Genomic DNA, 15412 nt, shown 5'->3' with positions numbered 1-15412 from the left:
CAGCGTGGTCAAGTTTGGCATATTTGGAATAGTGATAAATTCTCCGCAATGGTGTGCGCAGATTTATTATACCTATTTTAAAAATGCCACTTTTAGAAGTTGGTATTTCTGTGTGCTTTGTGTCTGCCTGCTTGATGTGGATTGCATGTCCAGCTTTGGAGTGACAGGGGCTGGTGAGGGGAGTGTGTCAAAACCAAAGGGGATGATGGACGGAGTGTTGAACATTGCAAGCACTCACCCCAAGTCAACTGATCGGGGTTTTATCGATCATCATTCTTTAGCTCACTCCGCCACCCCAGTTCAGACAAAGCCATATGCAAATCAGTCTGACCCTGTGCCTCATGGGAAAAGTCCAGCCCGAACTGCCAAGCCATGTCTTCCCTGGACCAGAAACAAGCATCCTGGGACCTGTTTCTGGCTAATCAGTCATCATCAGCCAGGCTAGCTTGAATCCTGTGTGGCTACAGGAGGGGCAGGGTGAGTCAGAGCTAGGCTGAATATGGCATCTCCAGTTGGAGTAGTGAGAGGAGTAGTCCCCTGACCCTCAATAGGTCTGTGCCTGCCTATGTGATTGCTGGTTCCGCCCCCTGTGGTGTGTCTGATGACGAGCCCCCACCTGACTGTAAACAAAGAGCTCCACACTCCCAAGAACCAGTTAGGACTAGTGCCCCCCAAGCCCTGTGCCGGGGCAGACACAGAAAATGTTAGTATACATATTGGGACTGTGACCCCATGAAAATGTTGTGCTTTGTGCTTCCAGGCGACTTGCTGCTGCTGGGCCCCAGGAGGAACCACCATGAGGGACTGCCTCACTGCTGGAGGGCCCTGTGTGCTGGCCTGCCTGGGCCCAGCTGTGTTCCCTAGACCTTGAGGACTCTAGCGCCTGTAGAGTGCTTACTCTTGATTTCCAGGAGAAGATGAGTGCCTGGCCTCTGCAGCGCTGGGCTGCAGAGGCGTCTCGAGGGAATCCCAGTGTGTGGATTCCCCTGGACAATGCAGGGATCGAGCGGGATCCCCCCCTGCACTTTGCACTCTTTATTTAAGGCAAGAGCCTACCCCGCACTTGGGTTCCGTGAGCGGGAGCCCACCCGCTGTGTTATGCCTCTTTAGGCAGGAGCCCACCCCGCACTGGTGTCCAGTGGTGGCGGGAGCCTACCCGCTTTTGGTACCTGTTATGAGCAGGAGCCCGCCCTGCGTCTTGCCTGTTTATAAAGGGCCGCCACACAACGAGCGGCGACCTGGAAGCCAGGCTAGCTGCCTGGTGGTAGGCGGGCCGAGGAAGAGGAAGCGCAGGAAGGAGGGCTGGAATAATTAGCTAAGCCTTGCGGCCTCCCATCGGCTGGGAACCGCCAGAAGCTCACTAAATACAGTGACTAGCAGGAGCCTACCCCTCGTTTGCCCAGGAGAGAGGGAGCATAAGAACAGGAGACTTTGCTCCAGGTCGGCCCAGGCCCGGGCCGGAAATCAGGCAAGTCCCCCTGATCAGGGGTAGAGCTTCCCCCAATGTCGACGGAGGACCGGAGCCTTGTGTGCTCCCTGCCGGATGCTGTCAAGCCTGACTGGAGAAGCCGGGAGCGGCACCAAAGGAGACCAGCGAGGCAAGGAAAGAGCCCGGTGAGTGGGGCTTTTTCGAGGCACGTTGTCGGTGCCTGGGATGTGAGCCTGAGGGGGGCTTTCCAGAAGCATTGTTAGGTCGCCCAGAGGCCCCGGTGAGGGGGGCTAAGGAGAGCATTGTTGGTGCCCTCCAGTGTTTGTGTTCTGTCCAGTTGACCCGCCCGTTGGCTGACAGCTACAACTTAGGGGGCATCTCTTTGTGGCACCAGGAGGAGCCCAGTGATCGGGGCTCCCCCAAGCACGGTTAGTGCTGAAACCACAGTTTCACAGCTGCCCCGCCGGACAGTGGGCAGCTGCAACGTTGGGGGCCATTTTATTTTAGAGTCCCAGTGGGGACCCAGGAGGCACAGAAGTGCCAGTTCTTCTTTGTGCCAATCCCAGCTGCCCTGCGAGAGCGCAAACAACTGCAACGTTTGGGGGCCATTTCTCTACTTTCTCTATGCACCCCACGCCCCAAGGCATCTGCGCACTGTGTTTTTGCTGCCAAGGCAGCCAGGGGGCCATTCGAGATGCCTCATTTCACGCCCTGACATTTCTGGACATAGGGCATCGTAGCCCCAGTGCAAGGCCAGTGGGCCTGGGGTCAGTTGCAGGTTGGTAGGGCGCAAGGCCCTAAATGTGATCTATGTGATGCCTATGACAAAAGGTGTTTATGCTGCTGATTATGCCTGACCTAATATGAGTTTTGCATAATGTGTTTATGCTGATGATTTATGCACCATGTGTTTATGCCTAATGTAATGCTTAGGAGATTTATTGCATAATGTGTTTATGATGGTGAGGCCTATTGCGTAATGTGTTTATGCTAATAAGGTTTGGGCCTAATGTGTTTTATGCCTGATGTGATAATGCTGAGGTCATTATTGTACCAGTAGTTACTGGTTGTATTTTATATTTACTACTTGGGTTCTGATGGTTCTGACCGTGGCCCGATTGGCCTGGTCCTGTATATAATCCCCTGTAAATATTGCCTAGTGCCAGTTGGCACAGTGTACATTGTGTGATTGTGATTCTAATGTGTTTTGGATAATACAAAGGCTATTTTTATATAACCTTGTTTGGAGTTGCTTTTGTGGTGTGCCTAGTGTGTTGCTGCTGTGTGTGTGTGTTACACAAACGCTTCACATATTGCCTCTGAGATAAGCCTGACTGCTCGTGCCAAGCTACCAAGGAGGTGAGCAGGGGTTATCTTCAGCGCATAACTCCCTTGCCCTGACTAGAGTGGTGGCCTCTGCCTGGCTTAGGCGCAAGCCCAAGCCAACCAGAAATCCCATTTCTAACAATATACATCCAGTGAGATATATATCCAAACACTCTTCCTTTCCACATGAAAGAAGAGCTCCGCACACCAACTTCAAAGAGTCCAAGGGCCTCATGTAGGAAGCCAAATACCGGTCGGTAACGGCCGATTTTCGGTAATTATACCGTTACCGACCGGTATTTTGGCTTTTGAGATGTAGGGGGAGAATTTCATGATTCGGTATTTACCGAATCGGTAAAATTACCGAATCGGTAATATTACCGATTCGGTAAATTTACCGATTCGGTAAATACCGAATCATGAAATGAGATGTAGGGGGAGTGTGTGGTGGGTGTGGGGATTCGTTATTTACCACCAACTAAAGGTTGGTGGTAAATGACGAATAGGTGAAAAAAAGCATTTTTGTGCACGTTTAAGTGTGCAATGTGGCAGACATACATGCCCTTAGGGCATGTATGTGCGCCACATGTCGACACATGGCCGAATCAGGGGTGCAACAGGGTGTCAATGTGACACCCTGCCACCCTTGCATGTGCTCCCCCATTACCGAATCGGTATTTACCAATTCGGTAATGAGGCATACCTTCCCATCAATGGGAAGGTATGCCTCATTACCGAATCGGTAAATACCGATTCGGTAATTACCGAATTTTTCCGATTCGGTAATATTTACCGACTCATTACCTACATTGCATTTACCACTTCATAAATACCGAATCGGTATGATTCGGTATTTATGAAGTGGTAAATGCCAGCCCACCTACATAAGGCCCCAAGTGCTTTATTCAATGCGCAAATGTGGCAACTGCTCAAAAATATAATTCCTCATGCATTTCGGCTCCCTGCGGTGAAAAAAAAAGGTTACAGGGCCGTTATAGCTGGGCTCAGATTTCTCTCATACAAGAGTAGTGAAATTCAGTAGTTATAGTTACCTGAGCTAACTATAACTTATGCCACCTGGCAATTTACTGCTTATAACCTCACATATTACATCACTCATGAAATACTCAGTGACATATTTATGTATCCATATATATGTATCCATATACATCCAGTGAGATATACATATATCTATCCAAAAACTCTTCCTTCCCACATGACAAAAGAGCACAGCACACCAACTTCAAAGGGTCCAAGTGCTTTATTCAATGCACAAATGTGGCAACTGCTGAAAAATATCAGCCCTGATGCATTTCGGCTCCTTGTGATATTTTTAAGCAGTCGCCACATTTGTGCATTGAATAAAGCGCTAGAACCATTTGTAATTGGTGTGCTGCGTTCTTCTTTCTATTTCTCTCTCTTTCTATTTATCCATTCTCTCTCTCTTTTCTCCTTCTCTCTCTCTCTCAGATCTCTTTTCTACACCCGTTTATTTGGAAGGCCCCTGTTTCTCTTGCAATTAAACTTGTGGAGTTGCAGGAAGTGACAAAGACACCAGCAGCATCACTGGGCCGTGAAAAACAGGCCTCTGAGGTTTCGAGCCCACTGTGGAAATACCCGATGGAATAAATGGCATGTCCGGTCGTGCTTCTAGAAAGAAAGGGCAGGTACACGTATGTAGAGGTCCGGACGCTTTTTCATCACATATCCAATAGGCCGAAATGGACAAGGTTTTATTTTTAAAAGCCACACTACATTATTAATTCTTCTTTAAAAGCAAGGACATTATTATTCATATACAGTAGCATCTCTTAATGTATATAATATTTCATTTTATTTTCAAGTAGTTTAAAATATTAATTTGGTTGATAGTGCTTTATGGAGTTTGCTCATCAATTGCAAATGCACTTGATGAGTCCAGACTTGGGCCAGTAACACTTCTAAGTGCAGACCAAGCGAACGTTCGAATGGGTTTATTGCCAGCTGAACTAGAAATCTTCACTGACTTTGTGGCACAATAACTCTTAGAAATCATCACAGTGCCAACTACGGTAAGTGGCACATTCATTCTTCTGTGCCCTTAGCGCAGCTGCAGTAAATCAACTTTGATGTCTTGGGCTTTCTTGTATACCAGATTAAGGAATTGCCTTCCAGATGCAGTGCTTTTGGTTCTTATGCTTCCTATTCACAGTTCAAAATCGGTCAAATAACAAAAAGAAACCTTGAGGATTTATTCAATTTAAATTAATTATTGAAACAGTCACAATAGTGATCTTGATTTCCAGGAACTCAGAAAGAAACTCGAAAAAGAAACTTTCAAAAATTACCCAAGTTCATCTTTTATATTATTTTATCAAAAATCATTTTATATATTTTCGATATTTTCATTCAATAAAGTAGTGAAACAATCCACTTAACATTTCATGAATGGCAACATAACACTACTGTCTCATTTAGAATCGCATCAGCAGTAGTCAATGACACTTTTTACAAACAAATACAAGCCATCCACATTTTGGCCATATGTTGAAATTAATCAATACAAACAGATGAATTTTCTAACAGCATCAAATGCCTATTAGTTGTGTAAAAGTGTTGTAGCGTCGACGTTTCGGTCTCACTATTGAAGGATCAATCACAGAGACCATCCTCAGGACAAAAGTTGCACCATGAATCTATTAAAAGACAGTATACACACATTTATAAATTATAATACATTTAATCAATTGAGTTCACAAATTTGTATTAACTATACACAAAAGGAAAACAGGTGTAATCTATTAAACCACCCGATATCAAGTGCCAGTCCAAAGACCCCCACACCTCAACACAAACCAGAAGTGTTGAAAACCAAGGATCACCCTCCTGTGAATAGCAGACTTCACATCCAACAAACATGTGGAAAAGAGGGACTCACTTCATCGTGAAGTCGAAAATTTCAGCCTGTTATATGATTTAACAGCGTTCTTCAGTAAGGGAAGCACTAAATCCGAAATCCAAATGAGACCACAATTAATAGTCAATAATCAAAGAACTATATAAAATCCTACTCAGTTCAAAATCGGTGCATTCTGGACAATGGTGTAACTTCACTGGTAATCTGATAATCTTTACCTCTGTATATGAATCCAGATAGTTATGTCTGATCTTTTTAAAGATTAGTTTAGTTGTAATATTTCTTTGTTTGTCTTTGGATTGTTTTAATGAACTTTCATATGTGTTATTGACACTGAAATACAGTTATTCGATTGAACCAGTTGTTGGATTCCTCTGTCCCCTGTAACAAATGGCTCAGCTATCATTGAAAAAACGAAAAAGAATGACACCACAAGGGTGGGAATAGTACTCACAAGGAGCAATATATTTAAATGCATTTGCACCCAGAAAACATATAAAGAGATCAAAAAAATAGACATGCGACATAATTGGCAACCATTCTAAATCGATCTGTACATAATTACGGTAGTCACCAGTGAGGACATACAGGTAGCACCAATAAAGTTTCCTCTTCTTTTGGTTCAAAAAAACCGAGGGGGGAAGAAAAACCAAGAAGCGAACAATCCCGATCACGTGACTCTGCCAACCAATTCGGTTGCAGATTACAGTGCAAAGACCGGTACACTAACCACGTGACTAGGTTTAAGCCAATAAGAAAGAGGGACACAATAGATAAATAGGAAGCTGGATAGGAAAAGAACGATTTAGCTCCGATCCGGATACTGACAGGACGGTCATTACACAGCGAGAAATCAGGTGAGACATTAGAATCTAGAGAGATGACAGTTAGAAAAATTATCAGAGATTAGAAGTATGGACTAATTTAGATAACATCTCTTTTCCTATGTTTATTAGACTCGCCAATGTAGGAAGAGGCTTTCAAAATATTCGGCAGCGCAGGAATTCTGAAAATTACCATAGACCTGGCTCCGATGCGAAAACAAACATTACGGCTATAAGACAGCGAGTAATCAGGTGAGACAATAAGGGCTTGTAAAGACGACAGTTGAAATAAACGATTAGGGGTTAGAAGTACGGACCAACTTAGACAAATATCCCTTTTCCCATGCTTTTTAGACACGCTGGTGCAGGAAGAAACATTTTAAAATACCGCGCAGTGCAGAAAGTCGGAAAACAGAACCACAGAAAGAGGCTCTTTGAAACCGGCAAGCCCGCATTTACCACGAGAAGGTAATGGTTGATAGTTAAACAGCAGGGAACGACTTATGACTGTAATTAAGTGATTAATCAGGAGGAAGAGTGGGGCTTTACAAACAGTCTTATTTCCCCCCCCCCCCCTTTTCCCTTTTTGAACTTAGAAAGGATAAAATATATCACTCTAAATCACGAGGAAGGTGAAAGAAGTGGGTTTTCTGAAACATAAAAAGAATAAGGAGCACAGAAAGATCCCCCATCACAAAGGTGAGAAGAGGCCAGCAATTGAAACACGCCGATAAACATTTCAGTTGATGTTGTAGAAAACACGATTGTACTAAGGCCAGGAATAATTATGTTAATAAATAGGGAATCCGGTTGCCCATATTAATAACATGAAGGGAAAGGCATCGGACACTCTAAACAAAATGTGGGGTAACAAAACAACGTTTAGGAAATTCATGTACATACACCCAATATTGAGAGAGAAAGAATAGTTAGATAAAAGAAGGAGGCAAATGCCGCTATACATAGAATGGAAATATAATGTATGATAAGACAATGGTACTGTGAATAAGACCCCAGATATGAGAAGCAAAGCCCATTAAATTAAACTGGATTAACCATATAACATAGGAAACAAAATGGGATAATGTTTATTTTCAGGCTATAAATATATCTAATTTACATAACAAATGAGAGAATCCATCGATCTCAGAGAATATGACCGTCAATGTATGAAAAATACAAATATAAGCGAGAGTAGTAACTGTATTTATCTGTTTTAGGAAAATTACTGAAGTGTGAGACAAAAGTATGTGGTCTTGATAAAGATGGCATTATCAGTCTGAAACCATCGAAACGTGTCGACGCTGTGGATAGCGCAATCAGAGAACAAATACAGATTACGTATATACAGATTTGTAAACGTATAATGTACTGTATTTCTAAAAATTGAATCTGATGTGCACTCGTAAAGAGGAGTTTCTGAATCTTACAATTTGTGTTTTGTCTCAACGTTATGCTGGTCATAATGGTGTTATAAAATTTCTTTTTTATGTGATTGTAATTAAACTGTATTGTATTTTAGGAGGTTTTTAATAATTTTGATGTTTATGAAATGTTTAATGAATTTGTATGATCTACAAGGATGAATATACTTTTAAAAAAATAAAGAAAAAATTTTAATTCCCAAAGAAAACTTTCTTTCTGACATAATACTTTATGCTCTGTTAATTGGTGAATCAAGGGAACATTTTCTTTTATCTCAGCTATCATTGCCCCTTTACAGTGGTACTTGCATACACTGAAACAATTGGTGTTTTTAGAAATGTTGTTTACCATAGGTGCACCTTTTGTGCCCTTCTCTGAAAACTCGAGTCAAACTACATAGTCGCCACTGAAGCTGCCCAAATGTACTCACATTAGTGCAGGAGAACCTCTTGCTGAAAATAGAAGGAGAATCTTGCATATGCCATTCATTTAACTGGTTTATCAATGACGCAGGGAGGCTTACAGTGCTAACTCATTCAACCCTAAGACTACAATACACTATGGCCCTAATTCTGAGTTGCTCATTAAATTCTGCCCCATACCTAAACCCCTGCTTACGAATGGGTCCAAATTACGAGTTTGGTTTAATTTAACCCGTCCAATAATTATCGGATGCGTTAAATTACTCAACAATCTAAGTTTTGGCAGGTCAAACCTGCTAGGGTGACCAACTGGCATGGGTGCAAATTCAGGATGGTGAGTGTAAAAATTCAGGACAAAGGGTCAAAATTCAGGACAAAAATTCAGGACAGAGGATCAAAATTCAGGACAAAATGTCAAAATTCAGGGCAAACGTTCAGGCCAGAAGGTCAAAATTCAGGACAAAAACTCAGGACAGAAGTTCAAAATTCAGGACAAAAATTTCAGAAAAAATGTACGTTTTACAGACACGTCAGAGGAGGTCACACACTAGTATATAAGTAAGTAAATAGATAACCAACATAAACTGCTCATCATTGTTGGATTAAACATAAAATCAAACAGCCCTGAGCAAGGGAGCAAGTACTAAAATTTACTGAGCTCCTAAACTGGATGTGCTGTCAAAGTCAAACCCCAACAGATTTTTAATTGCTGGACTGTAACCATCTCATAAGGTGACAGGCCTTTCTGTCTCTCCAAAGTAGTAAAGGAAAGGAGAACTGCATGCCAAAACAATAGCCCCTGGCACTGGCAGCAAGGAAGGTGCCACACCCCCGGGGATTAATGTACTTGATTTATGTTGGGCTCTCAGTGAACAACATTGGCACATTACACAAGGCCTCAAGTTCCCCACAGTACTCTGATTGGGAAAAGCTCCTCTGCTACAATCTACTGGCTCCAAGTGATCCACTCGCCTCCAAGGCACTCACTTGCCTGCACATGTTATGTTAAAGGCAGACGGCCCATTGTCATTCTAAATGTGATAATCAGCTGCAGTCAGAATGACAGTGGGCCTGTCCACAGCCTGTGCTAGCTCGGGGAGGGGCTGCTGTATCCTGTTGAGTTCAAAAGAGACGTGCAAGCTGGCCCTGATTGTGAGAAGCTTTAACTCCTGGGGCTTCTTGCAGGGGAACAGTACAGCTTGCTGACATGCCCAGAATTACGGACAAAAGTCATCCGTAAAAGGAATGATGATGGACAACGGACATGACACCAAAATGACTGATGGGCTGTGTAATTTACGGACGGTTGGTCACCCTAAAACCTACCGAGGTTTAACTTGGAAAAGTACATGGTATTTACTGTATCATGCAGATTTTGGTGCATTAAACAGCAAAATCCCCCATGTTATTCCCCAGAAACTCGTAATAGATGCTATTTATTGAGCTCAATAAATAACGAACCCCATGGTTTTGTAATTTACCAGGTTTGATAAATAGCACCTATGCTGGTAAATAGGCCCTAGATAGCTCAAAAATATTTTTTTAACAACTAAGATTATATATTTGTTTTGGTTTCCAAAAGCTTAGGGCCTCATTTACAAAGAATTGGTGTAGGACAGTGCCGCAAGTCATTTTTTTTATGCTGCTATACGCCAATTCGAAAAGGCAGGAATGCTCCGTATTTACAAGATACGGTGCATTCCTGTCCTTCCAGCAAGTGCCGGCGCACAATTTGCAGCTGAGCGCCAATGCACCATGGTACAAGGGTGTCTGTGTTGTTGGCATGATTGTTTTTGCGCAGGAAGGCGCACCTTCCCGCACAAAAACGATCACAAGAGGCATTTATTTTGTTCTATGTGTGCTGCAGAATGCCACGGCAGTGCGGCCAGTACGCAGGGATTTACGTCATCTTGGTCTCTCTCTACCATTAATCCAGTCTTTAAAAAGGAGAAGAGAGGTGATCCAAGGTGTTATAGTCCTACGTCCCTGATTGATTCTGTGGTTAAGGTTTTATGAAGAGTCATTTTAAATAAACTTTCCGATTGGTTGGACGATACTGGAATTTTATCAGATTGTCAATATGGTTATAGAAAAGGTAGAAGCACTATAGATCAGTGTCTAAACTTGCACTTTTTGGCTGAGAAATACACAGTGGCAAAACAATGTACATTACAGTGGGCCTTCATGGATCTATTCTCGGCCTTTGATCTCGTAAATCGATCAAAGTTATGGACAATATTGATAGGTATGTGGATGGACCATTGCTTAGTCTATTTCTTAGCAGATCTTCATAAGGATCTTTATGCCAGGGTTAGCATCACCCAAGATGGTAAATGCACTAAGCACTTTAAACTTAATAAAGATGTACGTCAGGGGTGTATTTTAGCCCCTTTGATTTTTACACTATATATAAATAATTTAAATACCTCCCTTGGCACTGCCACTTTAGATATTCCACGTACAGGAGACAGGGTTACTCCTGCTCTCCTATACGCTGATGATGCTGTTCTTTTGGCCCGCACCGCAGTTGGTTTGCAGAGACTTTTGGATTCATTTGGGTCATTTATGCAATCTTTGGACATTATTGTTAATAAAACCAAATCACACACAATGATAATGGGGCAAAAGCCGAAAAGATTCAAATTCTTTTTTGTGTGAAAGGGCTGAGTTGTTAAGGGTTTCCTCTTTCTCTTATTTGGGAGTTTTATTCGATGAGAGAGGCTCCTAGAATCCCCAATTAAGGGCGAAAAAACACGCAATGTCTAGGTCCATAGCTGCTATGCAAGGTTTTGTATCTCGACTAGGTGCGAAGCCCCTTGAAGCTTTGCTCAAAATCTATAGATCTAAAAGTATTGCTATAGCAAGGTATGGGTCTGCGATTTGGGGATATAAATCAGTAGTAGAAGTTCAGCAAGTTGAAAATAGATTTATGAGATATCTACTGGCGGTTCCCAATCTACCCCTACCTATGCTATTCATAAAGAGTTGGGTAGTGGTTTTGTCGAGGACCTAATTGGGTTGGGTCCTGTGGTTTGTTGGCTCAAGACATGGATTAATACAGAACTGACACTGAACAGAGAAATTGTCAGGGACTGTGTAGCGCTGGACAATGTAAGTAAAATACAATGGATAAAATATGTCAAGTCAGTGTTAGGTAAATTGGGACAACCTGAACTTTTTTCCACCCCAGAAAAGATAGTGAAGGGGGACCTGGTACGGGTTAAAGTACAATTTTTTAACATGAGGTCTGCGGAGAGAGAGGCGCTGGAGATTGTGAAAACTACAGTGAAAGCTCATTTCGTGTTAAAAACAATCCCACGTATAGAATTGTACCTGACAATTGTTACAAAGCCTTTTCACCGATTTCTTTTAACCAGTTTTCGTTTTAATCTTATTCACTGTCTTTTAGCAGATGTACAAGGGTGGTGTAGGGTAAATGACTTAGGCCCCTGTACATGTGAACATTTTGTAACACAGGACACCATTCATTTTATTATGTTTTGCAAGCATTTTAGCTCCATGAGGAGAACGTTTTTAAGTCCTATTTTAAAGGGGAGGGGTTTTGTGCAAGTTAGACCTGCATTATTATATTTGCAGTTGTTAAATAACCCCTGGGAGATTTTTAATGTGGCGAATTTCTTGGTTGCGGCAGTTAGACATAGGAAGAAAGGGTGCATGAGACCTTAAAATGTTGTTTGATTTTATATATTGATATAACTGTTTTTTATTGCCTGATCAATGATTTATAAGACACTTTTTATCTGTATTTTTTATTGTTTGTATTTGGCATATTCTACTGAACCCAAAATGTACTTAAATGACTGTATGTATTCTTGGTATTATAATTGTTGTTTGTGGTGTACTTTTATGGCTTTTGTTAGCCAAATAAAGTGGTTTGACATAACTCAGAGCTAAGCTGAATAGACCTTGGCTGCATTTAGAATGGTGGGAGGATTTTCATGTACACCAGACACTGTGTTGTCTCCTCTGCACAATGCTGTCTCCACCTCCTGTAGTGATGCTGCCCTAGAGAGACAGAACTAGTTTGGACTGGGCTCAGAACCCCTTGCCACAAAAGAGAACAAATAAAAAATGGGGTGCAAATAGTAGACCTTAGGCCCCAGAGAATTAAAGCACTTCTGGACTCAAGAGGAACCTTTTCCCAAGGAATAGACCTGGAGAGCTGTAAGGAGGAGTACAGCCCCTTTGCTGTGTGCTTTTCTGGGTTAGCCTGCCGGAGGTGCCTGTTTCAGTTTTGGGCCTCTGGAGGTTGTTCCTGCTGTTGTGTGCAGTTCCAACACCCTTCAATGTCCTTCTATGCCTGCAGCTATCGGCCTTCCCGATGCCAGCACTCGCACTGATGCCATCATCGCCAGTGCCTGCATCCTGCAGGGCCGATAATTGACAAGGGTGATTTCACAAACTCTTTGAATTCGCATTGCCTCACCAGAACTGATGCTTCACCACCGACGCTGCCGTCTTCTCCTCGGCTAAGCTGGACACGACGCCTCACCTTCTTGTGACAAACAGGAAACTGGCCTCAACCTCTGCACTGACACCTCACCTCCACAACACCGTGCATCGTTCATAGACTTCGTTTTTCAAGGTAGTGTTGCTTGGGGGTCCGTGTGTCTCCGTTCTCGAAGCTGCACACCTCGCTGTCAGCACTGTACTTTGGATTTATGCCTGTCACAACGTCGCAATAGTCTCAGATGGAGCTATTTGTTTTTCTACAAGTCCTATTTTTCAAGTAACTCTTTTTAAGTGCTATTTTGATCTATGTATGTTGGATTTATGTTGTTTAGGTCCTGTTTGGTTTAGATAAAGATACTTTATTTTTCCAAACTGGTGTAGTGTCCATTTGTGGTGTTTTCACTGTATTACTGTGTGTTTTGAGTACAAATACCTTACACATTGCCTTTAGGATAAGCCTGTCTGCTTGTGCCAAGCTACCAAGAGTGTGAGCAGGGGTTATCTAAAGTGTGTATCCCCCTTACCCTGGCTAGAAGCAAGGGACCCTACTTGGAAAAAGGTACTTACCTCTGCCAATTAGAGACCCCCATTTCTAACATGCCAACTTTCCTAAAGTGGAAATTCTACATTAGTAATGTTGAATCCACTTGCATGAAAGGAGAGGATGTGCCATTACTAACGCATCCATATCAAACACAATTTAGCTACTCTTCTGCACATAGGAAATACTGCTCAATAGCCTTTCTACTGGTCCCCCATGTTAATCAATGTGAAAAACAGTCCCCACCATACCGAACACCATCCGGTGCCATTCACTACCAGTTGATGTAGCACAACCATGACCTGCCCTTTTCTGACACTGCACCCTGCCCCGGGGAGAACTCGGATGTAGCGAGAGACATCTAATACCTTGGCAAGTAGCTTTTTAAATGTCAGTCTGATTAACGGTAACCTAAACACACAGACCCTCCACCGGCAAACGTGTGGCACATTTGAAGAGCTTCCTCCATGGGTGGCACAACCAATGCTGCAGGCCCACAGAGGAGAATTTGAGTTACATGCCCTCGGTATATGTCTTACACCTAGATGAGGGACTTACAGCTAACTCAAATCAGCTAATCATTTATACACCACTCACCAGTATGTATATAACAAGCAGAGCGCTTTGGCATGGAATAGAGTCCTACGCCAGCAAAACAAGGTCCAAACAGGAGGTCAGAAGCCAAAAAGGTCAGGGAAGACCACCTAAAAAAATGCCAGGCCTATCACAACCACTTTGTTATCTGGTAATATTTATAGATGTTTCCCTTTTGATCTGACCCCCTTTTCTGATGTCCTGGATTGAGGATTTGAGTTAAAGCTTTCCACATTCACAAATGGAAGGGCCAACCTTTATTCTAAGCTGGAGAAGTGTCAGGATATCCCTATTATTCATCAACTCCACTAATATTTGAATCTGAATTTTCAACAATTGTTTAATGAGGTTTACCACCTCCAGGAAAACAGATATGAGGACAATATATGAAATGTAGAAATCTCATGAAAACCTCTTGTCTAAATACAAAGTTTGCTTTAGTCCACTGAGGATTTTTTTTTAATACTTTGTTCTTCAAATGATCAGCTGTTTGTTTAGGTTTATGTGCTCTCTCCTTTACATATGGTAGAATAGGCTTAAACCCAATAGACATATTCAATTTACTTGTAGGTCCCTAGTAAAGTAATTCTACATATACCCAGGAAATGTAAATTAAATGCTACCTGCGGGCCTGCATGACTGCTTGTGCCACCAATTTCAGTAGCCTTCTTAACATGTCTCAGACCTGCCATTGCAGCCTTTCTACTGGTCCCCCATGTTAATCAATGTGAAAAACACTCCCCACCATACCGAACACCATCCGGTGCCATTCACTACCAGTTGATGTAGCAAAACCATGCCCTGCCCTTTTCTGACACTGCACCCTGCCCCCGGGAGAACTCGGATGTAGCGAGAGACATCTAATACCTTGGCAAGTAGCTTTTTAAATGTCAGTCTGATTAACGGTAACCTAAACACACAGACCCTCCACCGGCAAACGTGTGGCACATTTGAAGAGCTTCCTCCATGGGTGGCACAACCAATGCTGCAGGCCCACAGAGGAGAATATGAGTTACATGCCCTCGGTATATGTCTTACACCTAGATGAGGGACTTACAGCTAACTCAAATCAGCTAATCATTTATACACCACTCACCAATATGTATATAACAAGCAGAGCGCTTTGGCATGGAATAGAGTCCTACGCCAGCAAAACAAGGTCCAAACAGGAGGTCAGAAGCCAAAAAGGTCAGGGAAGACCACCTAAAAAAATGCCAGGCCTATCACAACCACTTTGTTATCTGGTAATATTTATAGATGTTTCCCTTTTGATCTGACCCCCTTTTCTGATGTCCTGGATTGAGGATTTGAGTTAAAGCTTTCCACATTCACTAATGGAAGGGCCAACCTTTATTCTAAGCTTGAGAAGTGTCAGGATATCCCTATTATTCATCAACTCCACTAATATTTGAATCTGAATTTTCAACAATTGTTTAATGAGGTTTACCACCTCCAGGAAAACAGATATGAGGACAATATATG

The sequence above is a fragment of the Triturus cristatus genome, chromosome 9 (assembly GCF_964204655.1).
Source record: "Triturus cristatus chromosome 9, aTriCri1.1, whole genome shotgun sequence".
Classification (NCBI taxonomy): Eukaryota; Metazoa; Chordata; class Amphibia; order Caudata; family Salamandridae; genus Triturus; species Triturus cristatus.
The sequence above is the reverse complement of the archived record's forward strand: the minus strand, read 5'-3'. Positions refer to the sequence as shown.